At 36.7% G+C, this 15,099-nt stretch overlaps 1 protein-coding gene across 8 annotated transcripts in view; it reads right to left on the reverse strand.

The window, feature by feature from the left end:
- grin1a (glutamate receptor, ionotropic, N-methyl D-aspartate 1a) overlaps positions 1–15,099 on the reverse strand; it is a 127,941-nt gene that overhangs the window by 111,515 nt on the left and 1,327 nt on the right. The gene's annotated exons all lie outside the window — the stretch shown is intronic.

Below are 15,099 nucleotides of genomic sequence, written 5' to 3' on the forward strand. Positions count from 1 at the left end.
TGTCCAGTAACAAACGTGTCCGCATCATTCTACTTAATGATATTGATATTAGTCTGATATCGGCAACAAAAACAAGGGTAATCGGATTATATCGGCTAGCGTCTAAAATCTCCGATACGTTGTTAACATCTAAATATCCTCCGATAAGCAAACACGTTTGATATATTCTTGTGTTTCAGCAAAGCCTTTTTATAAAAGGTAAAAATACAGTAGGATACTAACAGCTACACAACAGCTAAGCACACAATAGCATGCTGGATAATATTTTCTAAAACATAACCGTTGCCACAATAAACGAGTATCAAATCATTACAGTTGCATATTACTTACACATGCAATGTCTCCAAGGGTTAATTGTTAGAATATTAGAAAGTGTCCAGTAACAAACGTGTCCGCATCATTCAACTTAATATTGATATCAGTCTGATATCGGCAACAAAAACAAGGGTAATCTGATTATATCGGCTAGCGTCTAAAATCTCTGATATGTTGTTAACATCTAAATATCATCCGATAAGCACACACGTTTGATATATTCTTGTGTTTCAGCATCGCCTTTTTATAAAAGGTAAAAATACAGTGGGATACTAGCAGCTACACAACAGCTAAGCACACAATAGCATGCTAGATAATATTTTCTAAAACACAACAGTTGCCACAATAAACAAGTATCAAATCATTACAGTTGCATATTACTTACACATGCAATGTCTCCAAGGGTTAATTGTTAGAATATTAGAAAGTGTCCAGTAACAAACGTGTCCGCATCATTCAACTTAATGATATTGATATCAGTCTGATATCGGCAACAAAAACAAGGGTAATCTGATTATATCGGCTAGCGTCTAAAATCTCTGATATGTTGTTAACATCTAAATATCATCCGATAAGCACACACGTTTGATATATTCTTGTGTTTCAGCATCGCCTTTTTATAAAAGGTAAAAATACAGTAGGATACTAGCAGCTACACAACAGCTAAGCACACAATAGCATGCTGGATAATATGTTCTAAAACACAACAGTTGCCACAATAAACGAGTATCAAATCATTACAGTTGCATATTACTTACACATGCAATGTCTCCAAGGTCTAATTGTTAGAATATTAGAAAGTGTTCAGTAACAAACGTGTCCGCATCATTCAACTTAATGATATTGATATCAGTCTGATATCGGTAACAAAAACAAGGGTTATCGGATTATATCGGCTAGCGTCTAAAATCTCTGATACTTTGTTAACATCTAAATATCATCCAATAAGCACACACGTTTGATATATTCTTGTGTTTTAGCAAAGCCTTTTATAAAAGGTAAACATACAGTAGGATACTAGCAGCTACACAACAGCTAAGCACACAATAGCATGCTAGATAATATTTTCCAAAACACAAGTTGCCACAATAAACAAGTATCAAATCATTACCGTTGCATATTACTTACACATGCAATGCCTCCAAGGGTTAGAAAATTAGAAAGTGTCCAGTAACAAACGTGTCCGCATCATTCAACTTAATGATATTGATATTGATATCAGTCTGATATCGGCAACAGAAACAAGGGTTATCTGATTATATCGGCTAGCGTCTAAAATCTCCGATACGTTGTTAACATCTAAATATCATACAATAAGCACACACGTTTGATATATTCTTGTGTTTCAGCAAAGCCTTTTATAAAAAGGTAACCATACAGTAGGATACTAGCAGCTACACAACAGCTAAGCACACAGTAGCATGCTAGATAATATTCTCTAAAACACAACAGTTGCCACAATAAACAAGTATCAAATCAATACAGTTGCATATTACTTACACATGCAATGTCTCCAAGGGTTAATTGTTAGAATATTAGAAAGTGTCCAGTAACAAACGTGACCGCATCATTCAACTTAATGAGTCATGAACATTTAACGTTCACATTCAGATTTGCATCCAAGATTTACATTTCGTTTTTAGATTTAGATTCAATATTTATATTTAAGTTTAGATATAACATTTGAGTCAGAGTTGGTTTGTGACGAACCCCAAGATGCAGAGAAGGAGGCAGGCATTGAATGAGAAAACATGATTTAATTCAAACTAAACAAGAACAAACAAAAGGGGTACACCAAAAAGCGCGCACGAGGCGGATAACAAACAAAGAGAGCTACCATGGGAACTAGAAAATAAACGGAGCTTAGCATGGAAGCTAGCAAAAACAAAAAAGGCCTAGCGTGGAAGCCAGCCGGTATCGAACAGGAAACAGAAGTCGTACATGTAATATGAAAACAAACTTGGAAGCAGGGAACAAAAGGCAGTAAGCTAAAAACATGTAACGAAATATGGCTTACCACAACGCTGCATTGACAAGACATGATACGACACGACAGGTAGTAATGACAAGAGCGACATGCAATACAATAATCCAGCACTGACTGGAGGACTAAAGCAAGTACAAATAGAGGCGGGCTGATTGACACCAGGTGTGGCCAGGTGCCAATCAGCCGCAGCAGAGGTGAAACAGCGCTCAGGGAGAAAGACAGGAAACTAACAAAATAAGAGCGCTGACAGGAACTAAAAACAGGAAATACTAAACACACAGAAAAAAAAACAACAAATGCAGAGGAAAAAACTAACACAAACAAACTGTCAGGGGAAATCCTGACAATTCGGATATCAAATTTAGATTATGTTTTTAGATTTAGATTCAATATTTATGTTTGGATTCAGCATTTACGTTAAGATTCAACACTTAGATTGAAGACTTAAGTTTAGATATAACATGTAGATTCATATTTAAGATTTAGATTATAATATACATACATAAGTATTTGATTCTTGTTTATTTTGACAAATATTATGTTTATGACCACAATGTGGTTTAATTAAGGACAAAAGCGCATGTGCTATCATGTGCTTAGCTTTTGTGTAGCGTCTAATGAGCAAAAATAAAAATAAAAAATGTTTACCCTTCGCTTTCATATTTCACTGTTTGTTGCATTTTTGTTGCGTTTCACTCGATTGTAAAATATGTGGATGCAGAGGGGGTGTGACGTTCATACGTTGTCAATATTCAGTGTTTTATCCTTCACAGTGCTGGATTATTGTCTTGTCGATGTGGCTCTTGTCGTTGCTACCTCTCGTGTCGTATCCTGTCTTGTCAATGCAGCGTTGCGGTAAGCTTTATTTGATTGCGGTTTTTAGCTTACTGTCTTTTGTTCCCTGCTTCCAAGTTTGTTTTCATATTACATGCACGACTTCTGTTTTCTGCTCGAGACCTGCTAGCTTCCACGCAAGGCCTTTTTTTTTTTTGCTGGCTTCCATGCTAAGCTCTGTTTATTTTCTAGCTCCCATGCTAGCTCTTTTTGTTTGTTATCCGCCCACGTGTGCGCTTTTTGTTTGTACCCTTTCTTTGTTTTTGTCTTAGTGTTTTAAATCAGTGGTCCCCAACCTTTTTGTACCCGCGGACCGGTCAACGCTTAATAATTTGTCCCGGGGGTCCTTTTTTTTTCAATTTTTTTTTTTTTTCTTCTTTGTCATGAAAAAGGGACGTTTTTGTGGTTGGTGCACTAATTGTAAGTGTATATTGTGTTTTTTTTATGTTGATTTGATAAAAAATAAAAAAAATAAGAAATAACATTTCTTTTTTTTTTTTTTTTTTTTTTTTTTAATAAAAAAATATTCTGCGGCCACGGCCCGGTGGTTGGGGACCACTGTTTTAAATTAAATCATGTTTTCCTGCAAAACGCCTCCTTCCTTCTCTGCATCTTAGGGTTCGTCACAAACAAACTCTGACAAGTACTTTGGTTTCTCCGTCCAATGAAGGCAAGGCAAGTGCTTTACAGGTTAAAAAGCATAGAGCAAAAAACAAAACAAAAACAAACAAAGAACATAAACAATGCATAAGATAAACAAGATAGTGCAGAAGTAATACGGTAAAAGGGTTCGAATAAAAAGTAAAATTGTTAGATAAAAATAATGAAATAATAAAAGGTGTTATCCGCCCACGTGCGCCCCTTTTTGTTGCACCCCTTTGGTTTGTTCTGGTTGCAGTATTTTTTTATCAAATCATGTTTTCTCACTCCATGCCTGCCTCCATCTCTGCATCTTGGGGTTCGTCACAAAATAACTCTGACAGTAAGTAGACTGCATGAATGATTGTATTACAACTGATGGTGGAGATCTTTTTGCTTTTATCACGCTGATATCCATTATGAATAATGATTCGGGCACCCTTTAGGACTGCTTTATAATCCAAGTGAAGATATGTGTGTGTGTGTGTGTGTGTGCAGTCTTTTTTTTTTGAAAGAGCCAAGAAATAATCCTTCATGTTGAAAACGCCTTCAAGTGCGGCCCATCAGATTTGTATTAATTTAGGTCTATTTTAGTGTAATCCCCCCGCACGAAGACAAAGACTAAATTCGGGGGAAAATTCCCTCTAGTTGTTGGAGGAAGAGGATTGAAGTTGGCGTGGCAGCGCAGGCGTGGATTATTGCATGCAAGCAGCCCGTATGGTTGGGTCAAAAATGAGAGCTGGCATCCCAAGGGTTGCTCCCGGGCATCTCCTCCTCCATCTGCCACAGACTTTCCCTTTCAGTGACTTGTCACGTCCCGCGGGCCAAACCCAGCCGGATTAGAACTTCCCCCGACTCAGTCTGAATTAGGCATGAGTTTGTCTAAGCGTGTGTGGACAGACCTTAATGATTGTTGCGGCGGTAAGCACAATCTTCTGGCATTGGTTGCACGCTCGTGCGATCAGTGAGTTTGACCGAAGACCGGACACGACAGAATAGTTTCACAGCACAGAACTTTGTAAATAACGGTTAGGAAGTGAATGAATTAACTCGTATTATGGACCGCCAAGTATTTATTTACAGAGACGAAAGGCAAAGTTGTGTGCTTAATTTGTGGTACACAGGTTGCCGTGTTTAAAGAATATCATTTGAATCGCCACTACACGACGAAGCACGAGGAAAAATAGTAGAATCTGTCTGATTAAGGGTGGCTGATGCGTTGATGGTATAACTGCAAACCCAAAAAAGGACTTTTTGCCATATTTCACACCCCCAGAGATGCAGCCTTCAGGACAAGTTTCGTCATTTCTCACAAAATCACCAGAAAAAGTAAGGTGTTTTCTGACGGAAAGTTTATTAAGGAGTTATTGGACTCTGTTGTGCTGATATGCCCGGAGAAGAGGGGTGCATTTGAGAACGTGTCACTCTCCCCACGCACTGTAACGAGGCGATCGCTGGAAACCTGGAGACGTGACACCACCCGGCTGCTCATTTTCTTACGTGGGATAATTGCAGACGTTCAAATCACGGAGAAGCTGGCGGCCATGCAGTCGATTAAAGGGACAATTACAGGCAATGACTTGTTCACAGAGGTAAATGTGTGTTTGGACATGTTAGGACTGAAATGGGACAAGCTGGCAGGTGTGACAACAGATGGGGGAAAAAATGTTGGACTTTTGAAGAGGATGCAGGACAAAGTGACAGAAATTGACATTTTTGCATTGTATTATACATCAGGAAGTGTAGTTTAAGACAGTGTTAACAATAAAACCATCGAAAGCGATCTGAGACACTTATGATTTAGGGATATATAAGTAAACATTAATTGATTGATTATTTTTTTGTTTATTGTTGCAATCTCCTACTCGGATCGTTTGCTGTTTGGTATTTTGAGTTTGCGTGTACTTCCTTGTTTTTATTTGTCACCATGGCGACTTGATTTGTTCACCCGCCTTGGTTTGCACACCTGTTTTTGATTAAAGACTCTTTTTAACCTACCCTTTTCATTTTCTCGGTCTCGCTTCGTAGTGTTTGCTTTCAAGCAACCAGTGACGTTTGTACTTCGATGTTTGGACTCGCTAGCTTCCACGCTTAGCCTCTTTGTTTCATTTTTTGTACTCGCTAATGCTACCGCGCTTAGCCAGCCTTTTGTTCCCCTAGCTCTTATGCTAGTTAGCTCTTTGTTTTGTCTTTTGGTACCCAGTGTTTTTGTTGTAAGTAAATCCTTTTTTCTTACTTCTACGCTGTGTCCGTTGCCCGACTGCATCCAGGAAGAGCACCTCTTGCACCACGATGACGTTACATACATACATACATACATACATACATATATATATACATACATATATATATACATACATACATATATATATATATATATATATATATATATATATACATATATATATACATACATACATACATATATATATATATATATATATATATATATACATATATATATATATATATACATATATATATATATATATATATATATATATATATATATAAATGTAAAATACAGCTTAAATACTATGCCCCCTTGTTGTCTGTGCCGTCTACTCCCCCTGTCCACAACCATTTCTGTTTGAGCCCATATTAAAATAATGCCCCTTCGTTTGACATTCGCAGGTGGATTGGATCACTTCTCACAGGAAAGAAGCCCTATTTGGGACTTTGGAATGCAAAAATGATAACCCTGTCCTTGAGAAAAAAAACTACCTGTCTCGCTCAACGCCAACAGTTAAGTTGTGACTTAAAGCAGTTGTTTTCCAGTCACTACACACAGACATCTCCTTACATGGTCAGGTTGCGCTGTCCTGACTTAGATCACACTGACTTAGAGGATAATATGATTATTTTTTTGGCCTCCTTCATTTTTTTGACCTAGGTTCCTCCTGGTACTGCAGACCTGTTTAATGACACTCGCTTGCAATAAAGCAACTTTTGCTTCAGTAAAGAGTCTCTAACATCTCTCTTTGATCCAGCCACACTGCCGTGACATCCTTCTGTCCATGACCAGAAATCCACATCAGTTACACCACACGGAAGACATTATAAAGTGTGTGTGTTTTGATGATTATTACATGAAGCCTAATGTATGCTAGAGGATAGCTGCAGGCCTCAGTATGCAAGGATGTAATATTATTATTACATCAGACAACATGGTGCATACATATTCACGATGCATTACTTATGGAATGTGTTTTGTCAGTTAAAAGTGCTGCACGTTTTGTTCAAGCACGACGACATGTGGTACATGTTCCAACATACATAACAAAGAGCAACATAACGTCTGAACAGAAGATAAGTATTGATGGTACCCAACTTGAAATCGTAAATGAGAATACATTTTTGAGAGTAATACTTGATAATAAACTATCATGGAAACACCATGTCAGACACATTCAAACAAACATCTCCAAAAAGCCTCTCAATTATAAACAAAGCAAAACTGTACCTTGACTCGGATGTCAGCAACCCGCGGCTCTTTAGTGCCGCCCTAGTGGCTCCCTGGAGCATTTTTAGAAAAGGATTGAAAATGGAAAAAATAGGGGAAAATATTTTTTTGGTTTTGGTTTGAGGACAAACATGACAAAAACATTCCTGATTGTTAGAACTACCACTGTTTGATGTTTGTATGTCTGCTTCACTGGTGAGCGTAGTTAGTGAACATTGTTTTGTCCTACTAATATTGGCGGTTCTTGAACTCACCATAGTGTGACGCAACACTTTGTTTACATGTAAAAATCTTCCACTCCGTCTTTGTCTCATTTTGTTCGGCAAAAGTTTCATACTGTGCGTGAACTTTGTTGATGTTATTGACTTGTTGGAGTGCTAATCAGGCATATTTGGTAAGCGCATGACTGCTTAAATAGCATGCTCACATGCTATTTAAGCTAGCTGTATGTACATATTGCATCATTATGCCACATTTGTAGGTATATTTGAGCTGATTTGATATCCTTTACTTTTATCCTTTTTGTATATAATTTTGTTTTGCATGTCTCATGACACATTTTCTGTATGTAACATTAGCTGGAGTTCTGATAGTTGTTTGTGTGCCATGTTGTTCCAGACCACAGCAAACATTACCTAGCTTGCCAAAGATTGTAATAAATCTATTAAAAGAAGACAGCCTGTGGTTTCCTTGAACTTGGACACACACATCTATAGGTTTTGTATTTTGTCCATTACCATTGTTGGTATTTTGGCTATTACCATAGTTGGTATTTTGGCTATTACCATTATTGGTATATTGTATATTACCATTGTTGGTATTTTGGCTATTACCATTGTTGGTATTTTGGCTAATACCATTATTGGTATTTTGTCCATTACCATTGTTGGTATATTGTCTATTACCATTATTATTAGTTTGTCTATTACCGTTGTTGGTATTTTAATTATCATTATTGTTATTTTGCCGATTACCATTGTTGGTATTTTTGTACATTACGATTGTTGGTATTTTGGCTATTACCATTATTGGTATTTTGGCTATTACCATTGTTGTTGTTTTTTTGGTTATTACCAATGATGGTATTTTGGCTATTACCATTATTGGTATTTTGGCTATTACCATTATTGGTATTTTGTCATTTACCATTGTTGGTATTTTGACTAATAGCATTATTGGTATTTTGTCCTTTACCATTGTTGGTAATTTGGCCATTACCGTTGTTGGTATTTTGTCTATTACCATTATTAGTATTTTGTCTATTACCATTATTGGTATTTTGTTTATTGCCATTGTTGTTATTTTGTCTATTAACATTATAGTTATGTTGTCTATTACCATTGTTGGTATATTGTCTATTACCATTATTAGTATTGTGTCTATTACTGTTGTTGGTATTTTGTCTATTATCATTATTGTTATTTTGTCCATAACCATTGTAGGTAATTTGTCCATTACCATTGTTGGTATATTGTCTATTACCATCATTGGTATTTTGGCTATTACCATTGTAGATATTTTGTCCATTACCACTGTTGGTATTTTGGGTTTTCCCATTATTGGTATTTTGTCCATTACCATTGGTGATATTTTGGCTATTGCCATTGTTGGTATATCATCTATTACCGTTGTTGGTATTTTGGCTATTACCATTGTTGGTATTTTGTCCATTACCATTGTTGATATTTTGGCTATTGCTATTGTTGGTATATCATCTATTACCATTGTAGATATTTTGTCCTTCACTTTTGGTATTTTGGCTATTACCATTGTTGGTATATTGTATATTACCATTGTTTGGAATTGTGGCTATTACCATTGTTGGTATATTGTCTATTGCCATTATTGGTATTTTGTCCATTACCATTGTTGGGATATTGTCTATTACTATTACTGGTATTTTGGCTATTACCATTTTTGGTATTTTTTCCATTACCATTATTGCTATATTGTCCATCACCATTGCTGGTATATTGTCCAGTACAATTGTTGGTATGTTGTCTATTACCACTGTTGGTATTGTTCATTCTTCGTACATTGTTGAATCAAATTGGTGTCACAGTGTAATAATTATTGTTAGCTGTGGTAATGCCGCTATGATTCAACACTTTTATTATAACCCTTGAAGAAAGTAATAATCAATATATTAATCACTTAATGGAGAACTGGGGGTGGAATTAAATAAATTGTCTTCTTCCCACTCCCTTTCAGGCAGAACTGATCATCACGCTTACATACTGTACATTACCTCTTGCATTATATTATATTATTATGAGCTGTCGACCTTGTCCTTTTTATTTTTTTGATGTAATTTCCTGAACTAAATGAAGAAATGATAGAATGAATGAAAAAGAGCAAGCGAGGTCCCCCCCCCCCCCGTCCCCAGCATGCCAACAACACTGCTGCGACTATCATGGCGCACATGCAGCGCCGCAAGTGAGGCTGCATATAATAGTCGATGACATTTTGCCCGTTTTCACTCCTCGCTGCTTTTCATCGCACTTGAGTGGAACTGCAGCTGTGTGTCCTGAAATGTACACTTGCCCCTTCATCCGCGACATCACACTCAAACCAAAAAGACTATTTTTGGACGTCTGCTTGTCGTTCTGTTGAAAATCAGCTGATTTGAGTCATACATTTTGGAGTCCCTGCCAAAAGTTCAGTTCAGTTCAGTCTATTTGGAACATGCGTACGATACAATGTGATGCATCACATATTTCCAGTTGATGTCCGAAAAGTAGTAGGAAGAAGCTGAGCTTATTTAATCCTACCCCTTTTTTCCACCATGGCAATTTTATCCCATTTCGTTGTTCTCTGTAACAGAACAGTGAATAAATAAATAATATACCAGGTTTTAATTCACAATTTAGACTTAACATTTAAATTTAACATTTGGGTTTAGATTTAACATTTAGATTTGACGTTTAGGTATTGATTTAACATCTAATGTGCACATTTAGATTTAGAGTTAACATTTAAAATATACAACTAAGATTTACATTTTGTTTTTTTTATTTAGATTCAATATTTGCATTTAGAGTTCTCATTTAGGTTTACATTTAACATTTAGGTTTAGATTTAGCATATTAGGTTTTGATTAAACTAACGCTCACATTTAGATTTAACATTTAGATATACAACTAAGATTCACATTTAGTTTTTAGATTTGGATTCAATATTTGCATTTAGACTTCACATTTAGGTTTAAGTCTTGATTAAACATTTAACGCTCACATTTAGATTTAGATTTAACATTTAGATATACAACTAAGATTCACATTTAGTTGTTAGATTTAGATTCAATATTTACGTTTAGATATCTCATTTAGGTTTATATATAACATTTAGGTTTAGATTTAACATTTAGATATAAGATTAAGGTTTAGTTTTTAGATTTAGATTCAATTATTATGTTTAGATTCAACATTTAGATTGAAGACTTAAGTTTAGATGTACCATTTAGATTTATTTTTGAGATTAAATTTAGATTTACCATTTAGATATTCATCTAAGATTTACATTTAGTTTTTGGATTTAGATTCTGCGATGAGGTGGCGATTTGTCCTGGGTCTACGCCGCCTTCCGCCCGATTGTAGCTGAGATAGGCACCAGCGCCCCCCGCGGCCCCAGAGGGAATAAGCGGTAGGAAATGGATGGATGGATTTAGATTCAATATTTACATTTGGATATTTCATTTAGGTTTAGATTTAACAGTCTAAGTCTAATATTCAGATATAGTTTTTAGATTTAGATTTATTTAGATTTAGATCAAATGTTTATGTTTAGATTTAACATCTAGATTGAGATTCAACATTTAGATTGAAGACTTAAGTTTAGATATAAGCTTTAGATTGAAGACTGAAGCTTATAACATTTTGATTTATTTTCAATGTAAACATTTTTGATTTAGAATTGACATTTAGATATACATCTAAGATTTACATTTAGTTTTTAGATTTAGATTCAATATTTACATTTTAGATTTCTCATTTAGGTTTGGATTTAATATTTAGGTTCGGACATAACATTTAGGTTTAGATTTAACACTTAGATATAAGAATTAGATTTAGATTCAATATTTATATTTAACATTTAGATTGAGATTCAACATTTAGATAGAAGACTTAAATTTAGATTTACCATTTAGATTTAAGTTTACATATAACTTTTACATTTATTTTTTATAAAAACATTTAGATTTTGGTTTAAAATGTAGATGTAATTTGTATGTATTAGGACTTATATAGCATCAACATTTTTTTTAGACCTAACTGTGAAGAAAATGACCTAAATGTGAGAAAAATTAGTTAAACCTGAGAAATATATCTACTAAAAAAGTGTGACTGAACTTTTACGTATGGAATCCCATAACCTTTAGGTTAAAAAAAGTTTAAGTTTTTTCGTTTAAAAAATGTAACATCTTTAAAAGTGCAGTTGCAGTACAGATTACTCTAATTACCGAACTATAAAGCATTACTTTTCCCCACGCTTTGAACCCTGTGTTCTATATAATGTATTGTTCAAGCACATATACCATAGTAAGTAAACAAATATTAAATACATAAATAATACATATCTTTATCATTAGGGTTCAATATGTATATCATAATTATTGTTCTGGGTACTTTGTGAACACTTGTAGTTTGAACAGTCTCTTAAACTGAATTATTTTGGTGCTTTGTTGGATTTCTTTGATTGATCCATTCCATCATTTAATTCCACATATGGATATGGTAAAGGTTTTCCAGTGTATACAAGTGTTTTGAATTAGATTTTCCTCTAAGGTTACATCTATCCTCTGTTGATGTAATGGTAGAACACGTTTAAGTCCAACCAGAACAGACAGTCCTCGGGCGCCTGAAATACTTTCAGGGGCAACGAAGCTTGAGGCTGTATTAAGTAGAAAAGCACTCAGAGCGCAGAACTCAGTCAGGTCCTGTCTCCCAAAAATAAAATATGTAATCCCTTGTTCCTCATCCCATTTCTTTCCTTTTTTTTTTTTGGTGCCGGAAAACAAACTTTATTTTCAAATAAGAAAACTACGTTTACCATAAACAATGTAGAATAAAGGAAGCATATACAACATGAATTAGTAGAGGGGTGTCAAAGTCATATTAGTTTAGTGGCCACATGGCAATAAAACTAAAAATTAAAGACAACTTCAAATTGTTTTTGTCAAGTTCAAACACTGATGACATCTATTAAACAGACAAAGAAGCAAGGAATCAAACAGAGACGAAATTCAATTTGGCTCAATGAGGAGAGGGCGTACACCTCTACCCTTTTACAGTGTCCCACCACGCTCTGATGAAAGATTGTACGCCTCCTCTTTTATTTGGACTTTCCCTGTTTTAAAGGCAACAAGAGTTACTAAAGGGACCGGGGTCGTAAACAGCCGCCGCTTTTGGTTGCAAAACAGTTCAAAGCAAAGGTCGGTTCGAAGACAAGGTCGTAAACAGCCATTGCCCTCGGTCACGAAAAAAAAAGGTGCCCTGCCTCCTCTCCGCTTTGTAGATCTCGGGTCAAGACAAAAATTTCCTGTGAAATACGATACATCAAAGAAACCGACACCGTTATGTCGCTCCCTGTCCGACACAGTGGAGTTTTACAAGCCTTTTGATTGGTAAGATCAAAGACAGCTTTTGTCTGCTTGCCGAGAACTCATTGAAACACAACGTTTTGTGATATCTTAGATACAATTATTCTGACAGTTTTCTTTGTCTTACTTTGGCCAAAAATAGCAAAAACACATTCTTTGTATAGGAATGAACACACAACTTCTGTGTTACGTTGAGTTCAGGTCCCTTGCCAGAAAGTTGTCTTTCATCTTATCAAGCAAAAGGCTTGATGCGACATGGAGGTGTCGGTTTCTTTTATCTATTGTCAGCCGGAAGGCAAAGCTCTCAATTTACCGGTCGATCTATGTTCCCATCCTCACCTATGGTCATGAGCTTTGGGTTATGACCAAAAGGATTAGATCACGGGTACAAGCGGCCCAAATGAGTTTCCTCCGCCGGGTGGCGGGTCTCTACCTTAGAGATAGGGTGAGAAGCTCTGTCTTTCGGGAGGGACTCAGAGTAAAGCCGCTGTTCCTCCACATGAGAGGAGACAGATGAGGTCTGACTGGCAGGAGGCCACAGCGAAGACCATGTCTCCCGGCTGGCCTGGGAACGCCTTGGGATCCCCCGGGAGGAGCTGGACGAAATGGCTGGGGAGAGGGAAGTCTGGGCTTCCCTGCTTAGGCTGCTGCCCCCGCCAACCAAACTTGGATAAGCCATACTTGCCAACCCTCCCGGATTTTCCGGGAGACTCCCGAAATTCAGCGCCTCTCCCGGGAAAAATGTTCTCCCTAAAATCTCCCGAAATTCAGGCCGAGCTGGAGGCCACGCCCCCTCCAGCTCCATGCAGACCTGACTCAGCAATATTGTGACCCTCTTAAACAGGACAATACTGCCATCTACTGTACATAAAATAGAATAGAATGTACTTTATTCATCACTGGGGGAAATTCAGCACCACAGTTCGCTCACAATAAACAATGATACTAATAAATGATATAGTATGTATATTATAATATATATGATATATGAATAATATAAATATATTCTACATTTAAGTGCAGTCAAGGAACATGCATTAGGGATTCTGTTCTGGAGCCCACAGTAAAGAGACGTAACTTCATCACGTCGCCTGGTTATTGACTCCAACCCAATATGTTACACCGTCGACGAGCAAAATAAAGAAATACGCTTGCAAGTTCCAAAACGAACGGAAACAAGAATTTCAGTTTACCCAGGAGAGTTCGAAAGGGAAGGGGTATGTTGCCTGTAAATTTTGTAGAACAGACTTCTCCATCGAACACGGCGGGCCAACGGATATTCAACCATGAACGGTCAGTGACGCACAAATCGTCCGCAGCGCAGCATCGTTCACAACCCAGTATTATGGGCCACCTCGCAAAATGGAGACCCGATGTTGTAACTTATGCTGAGACAAAGATGGCTATGCTGATAGCAACATCCTGTTCTCATTTGCGGATGTCTACAACAAATCCGTGAAAGATATGTTCCCAGATTCGGAGATCGCTCGCCATTATGCAAATGCCAGAACAAAGGTTACTCAAATAGTGAAAGGTAAGTGTTGTTGTTTTTTTAAAGTAACCAGCAAGCACAGTACAGTTAGTAGAACAACTATGTTTGTATTACTTTGTTTTTAATAGGAGCGTCGGAAATTCAACTATTTCTTTTATTTATGTATATAATAAAATAAATATATATAGCTAGAATTTACTGAAAGTCAAGTATTTCATACATATATATACATATTTATATATATATATATATATATATATATGAAATACTCGAGTAGGTGAATTATACTCCTCCCCTCTTAACCACGCCCCCCACCCCAACCAAGCTCCCAACCACGCCCCCCAAACACGCCTCCACCCCACCCCCGACCACGCCCCCCAACCCCCCAGCTCCCGAAAGTATGGGATAAGCGGAAGAAAATGGATGGATGGGACTGTTTGCAAAAAGAATTTTTCCTAACAATTAGGTGAAATTGCATAATTTCTCACGGCACACCAGACATCATCTCACGGTACACTAGTGTTCCGCGGTACACTAATATTGTTCCGCGGTACACTCGTGTTCCGCGGCACAGTGAATGCAAAAAACTGTCTTAACGGGCCACATTTTGCCCAAATCTGGCCTAAAATCATCAATGTTTAGATCAGGGGTCGGGAACCTTTTTGGCTGAGAGAGCCAAAAAGCCAAATATTTTAAAATGTATTTCCGTAAGAGCCATATAATATTTTTTTTTACACTGAACACACCTAAACGGGTGCATTTTTAAGTAA

This window comes from Nerophis ophidion, linkage group LG17, assembly GCF_033978795.1.
Source record: "Nerophis ophidion isolate RoL-2023_Sa linkage group LG17, RoL_Noph_v1.0, whole genome shotgun sequence".
Classification (NCBI taxonomy): Eukaryota; Metazoa; Chordata; class Actinopteri; order Syngnathiformes; family Syngnathidae; genus Nerophis; species Nerophis ophidion.